This window comes from Pelodiscus sinensis, chromosome 11, assembly GCF_049634645.1.
Source record: "Pelodiscus sinensis isolate JC-2024 chromosome 11, ASM4963464v1, whole genome shotgun sequence".
NCBI lineage: Eukaryota > Metazoa > Chordata > Testudines > Trionychidae > Pelodiscus > Pelodiscus sinensis.
In genome coordinates, this window is record NC_134721.1 from 4,912,456 (window position 1) to 4,926,273 (window position 13,818).

Consider the following 13,818-nt stretch of genomic DNA (forward strand, 5'->3'; position numbering starts at 1 on the left):
CGCTAGTCTGGACGCTCCCCTGCCGACATCAAAGCCCTTTGTCGGCAGCCCCGTTATTCCTCGTGGGATGAGGTTTACCGGGGCTGCCGACAAAGGGCTTTGATGTCGGCAGGGGAGCGTCCAGACTAGCGTGCTGAGCGGACAAACAGCTGATCAGCTGTTTGTCGGCTCAGCGCGGCAGCCATGTAAATGTAAATGAAGCCGCGATCATTTAAATCGCGGCTTCCTTTGCCTTTGCCAAAAAACAAAAACAAAAACCAAATCTACATGGCTCCGTTGACGGAGCCATGTAGTTTAGACGTACCCCAACGGAGCCCACCTCGGACGAATTTCAAGGGTTCCCCATAGTGGGGCCATTCTATTTCAATTTTGTTATTTCGGGAGTTATTATTTTAAATTTAGTTATTTCAAAATAGTTTCCTAGCATAGACATTCCCCCAGAGCCGCCCCCCCCCACGTATCCAATCGAAGTGCTGCTACGGTTCCATCGGCACCCCCCGCAAATTCTAGGCACGCACACGCAGTGAGCAAAACTGTCCTATCCCGGGAGACCGTCTGGGTTATGACAACCTTGCAGCCCACTGAGGGGAAGGAAGGTGGCTCATGCAGCCCGCTCCCTAGCCTAGGTTGCCGGTCGCTGATTTACATCCGACCAGCCACCTCACTGAAGTCTAATAAATGGCACGAACCAGGCAGGTGGAATGGAGCCTTTCCAGAGAACATTTACAATTAGCAGCTTCCATGCCTCAGTGAAAAGGCCAGGCCAGATCCTCAGCCCTTGTAAAAATCATCTTAGCCCCTTTGTACTCCCTGGAGCCACACTGGCTCACGCCCGCTGAAGATCCGTCCCCCAGCACTAGTTTACATTGATCCCCCAGTCAATGCTCCGCCTGCCCTCTTGTGGTTCTTGACCCCCGAGCGATTCAGCGCAGGTGAATTACCGTCCTTTATTAATGCCATCTCTGATCCCATCGATAATAACCCTCTGGCTGCTATTGTCAAAGCCCTTTCAATGACAAAAGAGGAGTTGGAAAACTGCGTAAGTGGCTCTGAAGGACGGGGCTATCGAACACAGGGATCTGTTTTATTGCACTGTCTCCTGCTCATTAACCAAACCGTTTTCTTTGTGGCCAAATGTGTCCTCTCTGGGGGCCTTTATTAGGGAGACAATGCGATGCTTCCACTCTGGCTTGAGGATCTCACGGTGATTGAAAGTAGAGATGATTATGCCTCATGCATTAGTGGAAGCCAAGGAAGGCGGGTGGGGGTGTCTAGCTGTGCCATACGTCACAGCAACTCCAAGCAAGGTAAATCATGCTATATTGCTTCATTTAATTTATTAATGTATTGCACTGCGGAGGTTTTCTGCTGCATAGCCCATTAGCTTTCTCGCCCCGGTGAACGGTACCTGGAACGTTCACTACCCAGTTAATGTAGGATACACACTCTCTGGAACAATAGCCACGTAAGCCGAGTGACTCATCCAGACCTCTCTGTGTTTCATCCTTTCCGTGGAACGCCGCACACGCCTGCCGTGCTCGTTAGCACAGTCCCTGACGAACACCAAGCATTGCTTTTCCACCTGCGTCACTTTGCTGGGGATAGAAACCGCTGTCAATCCTTCTACAGCAGTTCCCTGCCTTGATCAATACAAATGTGTGTAATTAGCACAAGAATTTTCTTTGTCCTCGCACCAGGGAATGCAGGCCTGGGCATTATGTCCACACCGAGGTATTTCTACATCATCCCCCCACCCTTTTAACCTTTGCATTGGAGTGGGTTAGTTGCTAGGTAACTGACTAAGATTTATAGTCCTCTGCTGTTAATTTTGGAGGCATCTTCAGCTTCCCTATAAAAGTACTAGGGAGTCAACTTCACAACAAACCGTAAGAGACCCTCCCAGCCAGCTTTCCCATGCTGGAGACAAACTCGCTCCATGCAGGTCAGAGCCAAGCACAGACAGAAAGACACAAAATGCCCCCCACCCCAAAGATGTGCCTGGACTTTTGAACAGAGCCTGGAATCTACATTCAATCTTTGGTGCCCTCTGGCGCCAGCTGGGAGGAATACTTGTCTGCATCCTGTTTACCTCTCTGCTCTCCCTTGCCTCCCATGTGAACGCCCACCACTTGTTTTTGCATTTCTTTTGTCCTTTTCAGCTATTACTCACTCACTAGCCGAAATAACAGGGAAAAGCTCCTTCCTCGGCCATAAAGAAGATGCTAGCTGAATTTTGCATGCGTTTCTTTGTGGGGTATGCTATTGGATGCATTTGTTTCCTCGGGGGATGATAAAGCAAAGGTTAAATAAAGATGCTGAGATGGGTCAGCCAAGGGCCTTCTCTACCACATGCTGGGGGAGAGGCAGTGCACAGAATTTTTGCTCTACCCTGCCATGACCTCTGGTGTGACCAAGCCGGGCCACACACTCGTCAGTCTCCTCCCGGACTACCTGAAGCACAAAATCTTATGGGGGGGAAGGGAGGGATCCATAGAGAAGGAAGCAAAGGGAGGAGGAAGTGCCACATTAGAGCAGAGTTATTCTGATGATCACTTGGAAGTAATGGAAGAGGCAAAGTGATATTCAGGGTCTGAACTTTGAATCTTGCATTGCTGGCCCACACGTGGAAAAGCCTTAAAAGCCTTCTTCACGCCCCCCGCCTGCCCATTCGGAATTAAAACACAAAGCAGTAACCACGTGTACTGAGCACACAGAATGTTCTCCCTGTTTTTTCTGAAAATGTGGGAGGAACAGAAGGAATCCGTGGCACGAAGGAAGAGCTGTATTTCAGAAACCCCTTTCCCCCCCTTTTGTACCTGAGAGGAAGTGGGATTTTTTTTTGGTGAATGCCTACAGAGTTTCCCCGTGCCTCAGTTTCCCTAAGGGGCATTTAAGAGTTAAGTCTGCTCTTGGGGGCAGTGCAGGATGTAAGAGGTGGGGGGTCACCTTGCAATCTGGCTGCCATGAATGAGTCAGGAAGGAACCAGATGGCATCTTCCAGGAAAAAAAAAACAGTGTAGAAAAGGAGCAACAGCTGGTCTTAGTGACCAGAACATTAACACTCGGTTACAACAATCCAAAGCCGGAAGGTTTCCTCTGACTTCTCAGCGGGGAAGCCGCCGGCCAGCGACCAGCTCCACAGCAAAAACGGGGGGGCTTCCAGAAGAGCCTCGGACTCAGCAAGAGGCAGAGCATGAAATGGATTCCCCGGTGGGGGACAAGGTTAGGAGAGGGGATGGGGAGGGGGCCTAGAGGAGGGGTGAGCACAGGGGGAAGGGCAGGGGTCAGAGGGGATGGAGAGGGGGGCTAGAGGAGGGGTGGGCACAGGGGGAAGGGCAGGGGTCAGAGGGGATGGAGGGGGGGGCTAGAGGAGGGGTGGGCACAGGGGGAAGGGTAGGGGTCAGAGGGGATGGAGGGGGGGCTAGAGGAGGGGTGGGCACAGGGGGAAGGGCAGGGGCAGGGGTCAGAAGGGATGGAGGGGTGGACACAGGGGGAAGGCCAGGGGTCAGAGGGGATGGAGGGGGGGCTAGAGGAAGAGTTGGGCACGGGGGAAGGGCAGGGGCAGGGGTCAGAAGGGATGGAGGGGGGCTAGAGGAGGGGTGGGCACGGGGGAAGGGCAGGGGCAGGGGTCAGAAGGGATGGAGGGGGGGCTAGAAGAGGGGTGGGCACAGGGGGAAGGACAGGGGCAGGGATCAGAGGGGATGGGGAGGGGGGCTAGAGGAGGGGTGGGCACAGGGGGAAGGGTAGGGGTCAGAGGGGATGGAGGGGGGGGCTAGAGGAGGGGTGGGCACAGGGGGAAGGGCAGGGGCAGGGGTCAGAAGGGATGGAGGGGTGGACACAGGGGGAAGGCCAGGGGTCAGAGGGGATGGAGGGGGGGCTAGAGGAGGGGTGGGCACAGGAGGAAGGACAGGGGCAGGGGTCAGAAGGGATGGAGGGGGGCTAGAGGAGGGGTGGGCACAGGGGGAAGGACAGGGGCAGGGGTCAGAGGGGATGGGGAGGGGGGCTAGAGGAGGGGTGGGCACGGGGGAAGGGCAGGGGCAGGGGTCAGAAGGGATGGAGGGGGGGCTAGAGGAGGGGTGGGCACAGGGGGAAGGACAGGGGCAGGGGTCAGAAGGGATGGAGGGGGGGCTAGAAGAGGGGTGGGCACAGGGGGAAGGACAGGGGCAGGGATCAGAGGGGATGGGGAGGGGGGCTAGAGGAGGGGTGGGCACGGGGGAAGGGCAGGGGCAGGGGTCAGAAGGGATGGAGGGGGGGCTAGAGGAGGGGTGGGCACAGGGGGAAGGGCAGGGATCAGAGGGGATGGGGAGGGGGGCTAGAGGAGGGGTGGGCACAGGGGAAGGGCAGGGATCAGAGGGGATGGGGAGGAGGGCTAGAGGAGGGGTGGGCACAGGGGGAAGGGTTGGGGCAGGAGTCAGAGAGGACGGGGAGGGGGGGCAGGTCCCAGGAGGGCTGAGGGGGGTAAGAAGGGCAGGAGCCAGGACAGCAGAGGAGGGTGGGGGGTGGGGGGGCAGCAGGCCCTAAGGGATCAGACGGGGCGAGGGGCGGGCGGGAGACATGGCAGCAGAGGGGGAAAGGGAGAGGGTTAGAACTTGGGTGCCGCGGCGGCACATCCGAAGACGCGCACACGACCTCAGCCCCGGTGCACAGGACACAACTCCCTCCGCTCATGGATGGAAAGTCTTGGAGGCAACGCTGCTCCGCTCCCTTCCCCCGCCGTGCGCCCCTGCCCCAACGCTCCCTCCCGGGAGCTGTGTGACTGGGGGGTTACCTGGGTGTCCTGGAGCCAGGCAGAGCGGGGGTCGGGCCCCTCTGCACTCGCTGCGGCAGTGTGGATCCGCTTCCCACAGCTCCCGCTGGGGGCCTGCCCCCTGCGCTGGGAAACCCACATAATCCCCCAGGCCACACTGGGCCTCGTGGCTAGGATCGGGGACCAAGCCATTTATAGTATGGTAGGGGCGGCCACCGCAGGCCTCCCAAAGCACAAGGCCCGGAGCGGCTGCCCCTAACCGTTCTACGGCCAGGACGGCTGTGGGCATGAGGCCCTGTGGCCTGCCCTGAAGGAAGAGTGAGACCCCCTGGGGATCTGGCACGCTGAAGGGTTTCCTCTGAACAGGCCATTTAAAAGCCAGGCCGTAGCTCCACAGTGGTACCATGGCCAAGACTTTCACAAATATAGGAGTTTCCACTTCGGCTCCTAAATCACTGTCCCTGCACCTAAATCAGCGACTTCACTTCAGTGGCAACTGCTTTCAAGATTCAGGTCGCTGGGCCCGGGTCTACATTAGGACTTGATTCCTAAATAACCCCCCCTTAGGTCGAATTTATAAGTGGAGCATCCAGATGACCAAGCCCTTTACTTCAAAATAAGAGACGGTTTAAAGCGAAATGTGCGCTCCTGCTTCCATACAACCACAGAGCTGGAAGCGACCTCAGGAGTCATCGAGTCCAGCCCCCTGCCCAAGGCAGGACCCACCCCAACTCAATCATCCCAGCCAGGGCTTTGTCATGCTGAGACTTAAAACACCTCTAGGGATGGAGATTCCACCCCCTCCCTAGGGAACCCATCCCAGCGCTTCACCGCCCTCCTAGTGAAATAGTTTTTCCTAATATCCAACCTAGACCTCCCCCACTGCAACTTGAGACCATTGCTCCTTGTTCTGCCATCTGTCACTACTGAGAACAGCCTCTCTCCATCCTCTTTGGGATCTCCTTTCAGGAAGCTCAAGGCTGCTATCAAATCCCCCCTCACTCTTCTCTTCTGCAGACTAAACAGATCCAAATTCCTCAGCCTCTCCTCATAGGTCATGTGCTCCAGCCCCCTCATCATTTTGGTCGCCCTCCGCTGGACCCTCTCCAATGCGTCCACATCCTTTCTGTAGTGGGGGGCCCAGAACAGGACACAATACTCCAGATGTGGCCTCACCAGAGACGAATAAAGAGGAATAATCACTTCTCTGGATCTGCTGGCTACGCGCCTTCTAATGCAACCTAATATGCCATTAGCCTTCTTGGCGACAAGGGCACACTGGTGACTCATCTCCAGCTTCTCACCCACTGCAATCCCCAGGTCCTTTTCTGCAGAACTGCTACTTAGCCATTCGGTCCCCAGCCTGTAACAATGCTTGGGATTCTTCCTTCCGAAGTGCAGGACTCTACACTTGTGCTTGTTGACTCTCATCAGATTTCTTTTGGCCCGATCCTCTAATCTGTCCAGGTCACTCTGGACCTTATCCCTGCCTTCCAGCATATCTGCATCTCCTCTTAACTTAGAATCATAGGACTGGAAGGGACCTCGAGAGGTCATCAAGTCTAGCCCCCCGCCCTCAAGGCAGGACCAAGCTCTGTCTACACCATCCCTGACAGATGTCTATCTAACCTGTTCTTAAATATCTCCAGAGAGGGAGATTCCACCACCTCCCTTGGCAATTTATTCCAATATTTGACCACCCTGACAGTTAGGAATTTTTTCCTAATGTCCAATCTAAACCTCCCTTGCTGCACTTTAAGCCCATTACTCCTTGTCCTATCCTCAGAAACCAAGAGGAACAAAGTTTCTCCTTCCTCCTTGTGACACCCTTTTAGATATTTGAAAACCACTATCATGTCCCCCCTTAATCTTCTTTTTTCCAAACTAAACAAGCCCAGTTCATGAAGCCTGGCTTCATAGGTCATGTTCTCTAGACCTTTAATCATTCTTGTCACTCTTCTCTGTACCCTTTCCAATTTCTCCACATCTTTCTTGAAATGTGGCGCCCAGAACTGGACACAGTACTCCAGCTGAGGCCTAACTAGTGCAGAGTAGAGCGGCAGAATGACTTCACGAGTTTTGCTTACAACACACCTGTTGATACAACCTAGAATCATATTTGCTTTTTTTGCAACAGCATCACACTGTTGACTCATATTCAACTTGTGGTCCACTATGACCCCTAGATTCCTTTCCGCCATGCTCCTTCCTAGACAGTCGCTTCCCATCTTGTATGTATGGAACTGATTGTTCCTTCCTAAGTGGAGCACTTTGCATTTCTTTTTATTAAACCTCATCCTGTTTACCTCTGACCATTTCTCTAACTTGCTAAAGTCATTTTGAATTATGTCCCTATCCTCCAAAGAAGTTGCAACCCCACCCTGTTTGGTATCATCTGCAAACTTAATAAGCGTACTCTCTATCCCAATATCTACATCATTGATGAAGATATTGAACAGTACTTAGTGTCATCTGCAAACTTGCTGAGGGTGCAATTCATCCCCTCATCCAGGTCATTAATAAAGATGTCGAACAAAACCGGTCCTAGAACAGATCCTTAGAGCACTTCACTAGAAACCGACCGCCAACCTGACATCGAGCCGTTGATCACTACCCGTTGGGCCCAAAAATCTAGCAAGCTTTCTATCCATCATACAGTCCATGTATTGAATCCATACTCCCGTAACTTGCTGGCCAGAATATTGTGGGAGACCATATCAAAAGCTCTGCTAAAGTCAAGGTATATCACATCCACTGACTTTCCCACATCCACAGAGCCAGTTACCTCATCATAGAAGCTAATGAGATTGGTCAGGCATGACTTGTTCTTCGTGAATCCATGTTACTATTCCTGATCCCTTTCCCCTCTTTCAAGTGCTTCAAAATGGATTCCTTGAGGATCCCCTCCATGATTTTTCTGGAGACTGAAGTAAGGCTGACGGGTCTGTAGTTCCCTGGATGGTCCTCCTTCTCTTTTTTAAAGATGGGCACTACATTTGCCTTTTTCCAATCATCCGGGATCTCTCCCGATCTCCACGAGTTTTCAAAGATAAAGGCCACAGGCTCCACAATGACATTTGCCAACTCCCTCAGTACCCTCGGATACATTAAATCCAGGCTCATAGATTTGTGTATGTTTAGCTTTTCTAAATAGTTCCTAACTGGTTCTTTCCCCACAAAGGGCTGTGCACCTCCTTCCCTTATTGTATTGCCCAGTGCATTTGTCTGGGAGCTGACCTTGTCTGTGAAGACCGAGGCAAAGAAAGCATTGAGTACGTCAGCTTTTCCCACAACATCTGTCACTAGGTTACCTCCCTCATCCAATAAGGGCCCCACACCCTCTGTTTACCCTCTTATTGCTAACATGCCTGTTGAAACCTTTCTTGTTATCCTTCACATCCCTTGCCAGCTGCAATTCCAATTGCGCTTTCGCCTTCCCCATAATTCCCCTGCATTCTCTAGCAATATATTGATACTCCTCCCTAGTCATCTGTGCAAGTTTCCACTTCTTGTAAGCTTCCATTTTGTGTTTAAACTCACCATGGATGTCCCCGGTAAGCCAATCTGGTCGCCTACCATATTTGCTTTTCTTGCTGCACATCGGGATGGTTTCTTCCTGTGCCTTTAATAAGGCTTCTTTAAAATACTGCCAGCTCTCCTGGACTCCTTTCCCCTTCATGTTAGCATCGCAGGGAATTTCCTCGGGAAATAACGTGAATTTCGAAATAGTTATTTCGAAATAGCAGTCGTGTGGACGCTCCGGTGCTGCTATTTCAAAATAACGACTCCCCAGAGTCATTCGAAGTAATTACTCCCCAGTGCCTGCTGGAGTTCTACACCCGAGGTAGCGTGTCTACATGACCAGAGACTGCCTCAGATTAATTTCAAGGCTTCCCCATAGTGAGGACAAATTTGTTAAATTGGGAGTTAAGTTGAATTTAGTAATTTCAAGATAGTGACCTCGTGTGGACATGTCCGAAGGTGCTTAAATAAGGACACACAGGTCTTACTTCAGGCTCTCAGTCTGGACGCTCTTGGTCTATGCTTTGTGGCCATGCTGTGCATGGCCAGGTAGTCAATCTCCAATGTCTGAGACCCCCTGTATACATTTGGCTGCCCTGCCAACTCCGCAAGGCGAGATATAAAGGAGGGAAGGTGGGCGAGCTTGGAACTTGGTCTTTGCAGGGCTGTACATTGAAACCTATGGACCAGGAGGCTTAAAAAATGGAGTTCAAAGAATAAGTTTGTCAAACAATAGTGAATAGAGTCTCGTTGTTATGATTACGTGGCATTAGCACCTAGAGGCCCAAAGAGACAGCTAAGCTGTGTCTAGACTGGCAAGTTTTTCCACAAAATCATCTGATTTTGCGGAAAAACTTGCCAGCTGTCTACACTGGCTGTTTGAATTTCCACAAGAACACTGACAATCTCATGTAAGAGTGTCAGTGTACAGGCAGTCCCCGGGTTACGTACAAGATAGGGACTGTAGGTTTGTTCTTAAGTTGAATTTGTATGTAAGTCAGAACTGGTACATATTGTAGGGGAAACTCTAGCCAAACATTTCTCCAGAGCTCAGTTTTATTCTCCCACACCTCACTTCCCTCAGTCCTTTATTCTCAAGCTGAGATGTCTGCTGAGAAAAGCCACTCCACGTCTCCCTGGTCTGCTGGGGGGGTGGGGAGGGGGCGCTAGCTTTGTGTCTCCCTGGTCTGCTGGGGGGAAGCAGCTAGTGCGGGGTTACCTCACCCCGTTTGTAAGTAGGGATCCGATGTAAGTTGGATCCATGTAACCCGGGGACTGCCTGTACTCGGGGAAATACTGTGCTGCTCCTGTTCGGGCAACAGCCCTCTTGCACAAATCATTTGCGCAAGAGGGCCAGTATAAACAGCACAGTACTGTTTTCCGCAAAAAAGCACCGATCGCGAAAATGACGATCGGGGCTTTTTTGCGGAAAACCGCGTCTAGATTGGCCACGGACGCTTTTCCGCAAAAAGTGCTTTTGCGGAAAAGCATCCTGCCAATCTAGACGTGCTTTTCCGAAAATGCTTTTAACGGAAAACTTTTCCATTAAAAGCATTTCCGGAAAATCATGCCAGTCTAGACGTAGCCCTAGAGACACTCTCTGGCTTTTACACTGTAATTTGAGGAGCCAGACGAAAGGTAGGAGGGGAAACAGATTTACGCCGCTCAAGTGACATGCCCAAGATCACACAGGAATTCAGGGGCTGGGGCAGGAATAGCCCCATAGTCTCCTGACTTTCATAGCACTAGACCAGTGGTTCTCTGCAGGCCCACTGATGAGGGGAGAGGCAAAGAGGGCAGTTGCCCTGAGGTCTGGTGACAGCGATAGAGGCTGGAGAACCAGTCTCTTTAAATTGCAGCTGGAGCACCATGCCACGTGCTCTGTGCAGGGCTGGCGGGGGGGGAAAGGGGGCACCATGCTCCATGCAGCCTGGAGAGCTGGCTGTCCCCGCCCCCCAGGCTCCGCCCCTTCTAGGAATGCCGAGTGGCCCTCCCACACACCTTCTCCACGGAACCTGCTGGTGCCCCTGGATCTCAGCCTTTCCAGACCGTTGTCCCCCTTTCAGGAGGTGTTGTCTTGTATGCCCCCAGTTTCACTGCACTTACACACTCTGTACAAAATCAGGCATAACGATGCACAAGTGTCACAGCTCCCTATGGCTGAAAAATTCATGACGGCCTCATTTTGACCATATCACATCAATCACACACCCCCCCCCTCCAGTTTAAGAAAACCTAATATAATATATAGAACAGGGCTACTCAACTTGGAAGCCCAGGGGACCACAATGATACTCACAGCACATGCTGAGCGCCGCGACTTAAGTGTGGTTGCATATACATGCAAATATATACACGAATACATGCAAATAGCTTCTTTCACACTGACGGGCATGAATACAAAACACTTCCCACAATGCCCTGGTGCTCCCGGCACCTCCCCCTCCCCCCGAGGGCTAGAAATGCCATCACCCTGTACCCGCCTATTCCAGCCAGCCCATCCGCTTGCATCTTTCAGTGCTCACCCTGGCTGGGAGATGCCTCGCTGCTGTGGAGCGTGTTCCCAGTGGAGGCCATGTTGAAAGGATCCCACCCGTGGGCCGCGTGCCGAGCCCCGCGTAAACCCAAACCACGTCGCAGGCCGCAAACAAACGGGCTGCATGTTGAGTAGCCTTGATCTAGAGCAATATGAACAAGTCATTGTGTGAAAACTTAGTTGGTACCGACTGTGCTTGTGCTTTTTATGTAGCCTGTTCTAAAACTAGGCAAGTATCTAGAGGAGCAACATACCCCCTGGAAGTCTACATGTACCTCTGGTTGAGACCCACTGCACTAGATCATAAATAGAAGGCATAGAAAACTCATCACATGAAAAACCAATTCAGAAAATCAGAGTACCCCCACTTACGTCACATGATAAAATCTTCTCACACATTTTCCCCCATACGGGAATAAACTCACTAAGGAGAAAGCAATTATCAGCCTAGCAGGGTCACATAATTAAGAGGCCCTCCAGTGTGCTAGCGCGCTTTCTTATTAATTTCAGTTATGCCAACAGCCATGGAAATAAACTAGCACCGGGAAAACCGAGAGTTCGTTTTCTGTTAGGCAGCACAAATCTGGGGACAGAGAGAGCAGTTCTTGTGCTAAGATGTGAGCAAGGGTCCAGTACAATGTGGTCAGCAGAGCTTGTAAACGTGCGTGTCATTTTGAAGGAAGGTATCAGAAAAAAGTGCCCGGTGGCTTAGTAATGCGCTAATCTTCCATCTGAGGATAAGGTGCTTGACCTGGAAGCCATCAGGACGGTGTATCAGGACACAGCTTGATCCTGCACAGCTTTTACTGTGCTGTAAGATGCTTGTATTTGCAGAGATATGATAGACGGGGCAATCTATGAAGAAGAGTCAAGCAGACCAGGCACGAGGAAAATGAAGGCAATGCTAAGACTTTCCTTGGAGGTGGAGTTGGGGAAGTTACCTACATGGGAAATGTTGCGGAGATAGTGGCAGATTTATTAGTGGTATTATAGTAACAGCAAGAGGCGCTGTGGGAGCTGGAAGGCGTAGTAAAAGGATACTGTTGTCTCCACACTCGAGGTATGTCTAGACTATGTCCCTCTGTCGCCAGAGGGATGTAAATTAGACATACCAAAATTGCAAATGAAGCGGGGATTTAAATATCCCGCACTTAATTTGCATAAAAATGGCTGCTGTTTTGGCCAACTCAGCACTTTGTCAGCAAAAAGAGGCAATCTAGAGGGGGATCTGTCGAGAAAGAAAGCTTTTTCGACAGATCCCTCATGCCACCTGCAAGGAGGTTTACAGGATCTGTCGAAAAAGGTTTTCTTTCTCAAGAGATCCCCCTCTAGACTGCTGCTTTTTGCTGACAAAGTGCTGAGTCAGCAATATGCGGAGGCCATTTTTATGCAAAATAAGCATGGGATATTTAAATCCCTGCCTCATTTGCAATGTTGACCTGCCTAATCTGCATCCCTCTGCCGACAGAGGGGTGCAGTCTAGACATACCCTTATAGAGGAAAGTTCACAAGTACTTTGCTTTTCTCTGCTGGCATATTAAAGCCAATGGATTTGCACCTATTTACATTGGCAGACAATTTCATTTGCCTCTGAACGTATCTGACATAGGGCCACGTTTTCAATGGCGGGCACATGTAGCTATGTTCATGCAGCTCTATTCTTCTAATGCACAAGCCTCTGCCATGTGGTGGGGGGGGGTGGACTGGCAGGTGCACAACGGGGAGATGTGCATAGAAAGTAGATGTGCGCAAAGGAACGTCTGGCCCATGTGTAAAGGGCTGGCATAACACGAGGACTGTAGTGCAGACTTGACACGTCCATCTCATCGTACATATGATGGCCACCATCTTGGCCAACATCACGGAATGAAGCGGGGAAGCTTCAGAAAAACATGAACTGCCCCAGCTTGCGCTAACACTCCCCAGCGGGAGCTATACAAGACTCGTGTCCTCTGGAGCAGCCAGAGAGGGAAGTTGTAAGACACGTGCACCAGTGGATTGTACATACACACACCACAATGGAGGAATCCCTCTAACTCTTGGCCAGTCAGACTGCTGTGGGGAGATCCAAAGGCCAAATCCACGCGTGTCCGGCCTCCAAGTCCAGGCACTGCCCCTGCTTTGCGGCCTCTTGGCACACGTTCGGGAGGTAGGACCCCATACCAGCCTTCCACCCCGACACTTGAGACTTCTATTGTCCACCAGTCTCAAGCCTGGTTCCAGTGCTGACTCCCTGATTTCCCCACAGCCAGGGGCCACACAAAAGTAACCCCCCAAAAAACAAAAGCAGAAACAAACAAACAAAACTCCCCAAACCCCTCACTGATACACGGACATGGCTCCCAACTGAGAAGCAGAAAGACCTTATCCAACATTGCCCTTGCACACCAGAGCCTGGAGCGGGGTGGCGGGGGGGGGGGGGTAGGCTATGGGATGGAGCCAAAAGTGAGGGGTTCAGTGTGTGGGAGGGGGCTGCCAGGAAGCAGGCTTGGGGTGTGGTGTCTAGGCAGGAGGGAGGATGCAGGAGCGATTTGGGGCCGGGGGCTCTGGGCTGGAGGAGGGTGCAGGAGCAAAGTGGGGGTGCAGGGTCTGGGCAGGAGGAAACGCAGAGGAGCAGGCTGGGATTGGGCGGCTGGGAGGGTGCAGGATTGGGCTAAGGAAGGAGAGGCGCTTGCCTCGCACAGCTCCCCAGGGACGCACATGGCTCTGTGTCCTCCGCTAGTCCCCAGCACTGCCCCTTGCTGCTCCTATTGGCCACAATTATGGCCAATCAGAGAGGCAGCCGGTGGGGGGAGGGGGGGGAGCCTCCAGGCAGTGCTTTGCTGTGCCAGCCCAGGGGAGGGGGCACGGCAGTGCACAGAGCCGCTTCCTCCCCCCGCAAGGCAGAGCCCAGGGCTCAGATTGGCTCTGCCCTGCCTGACGGCTTGCGAGGCTCAGAGCTTCCCTCCTTTCAGCAGGGAGCTGGCACTGGCGCTCTAGCCTCCCGGAGAGGGGTGGGTCTGGAGTGCCAGTG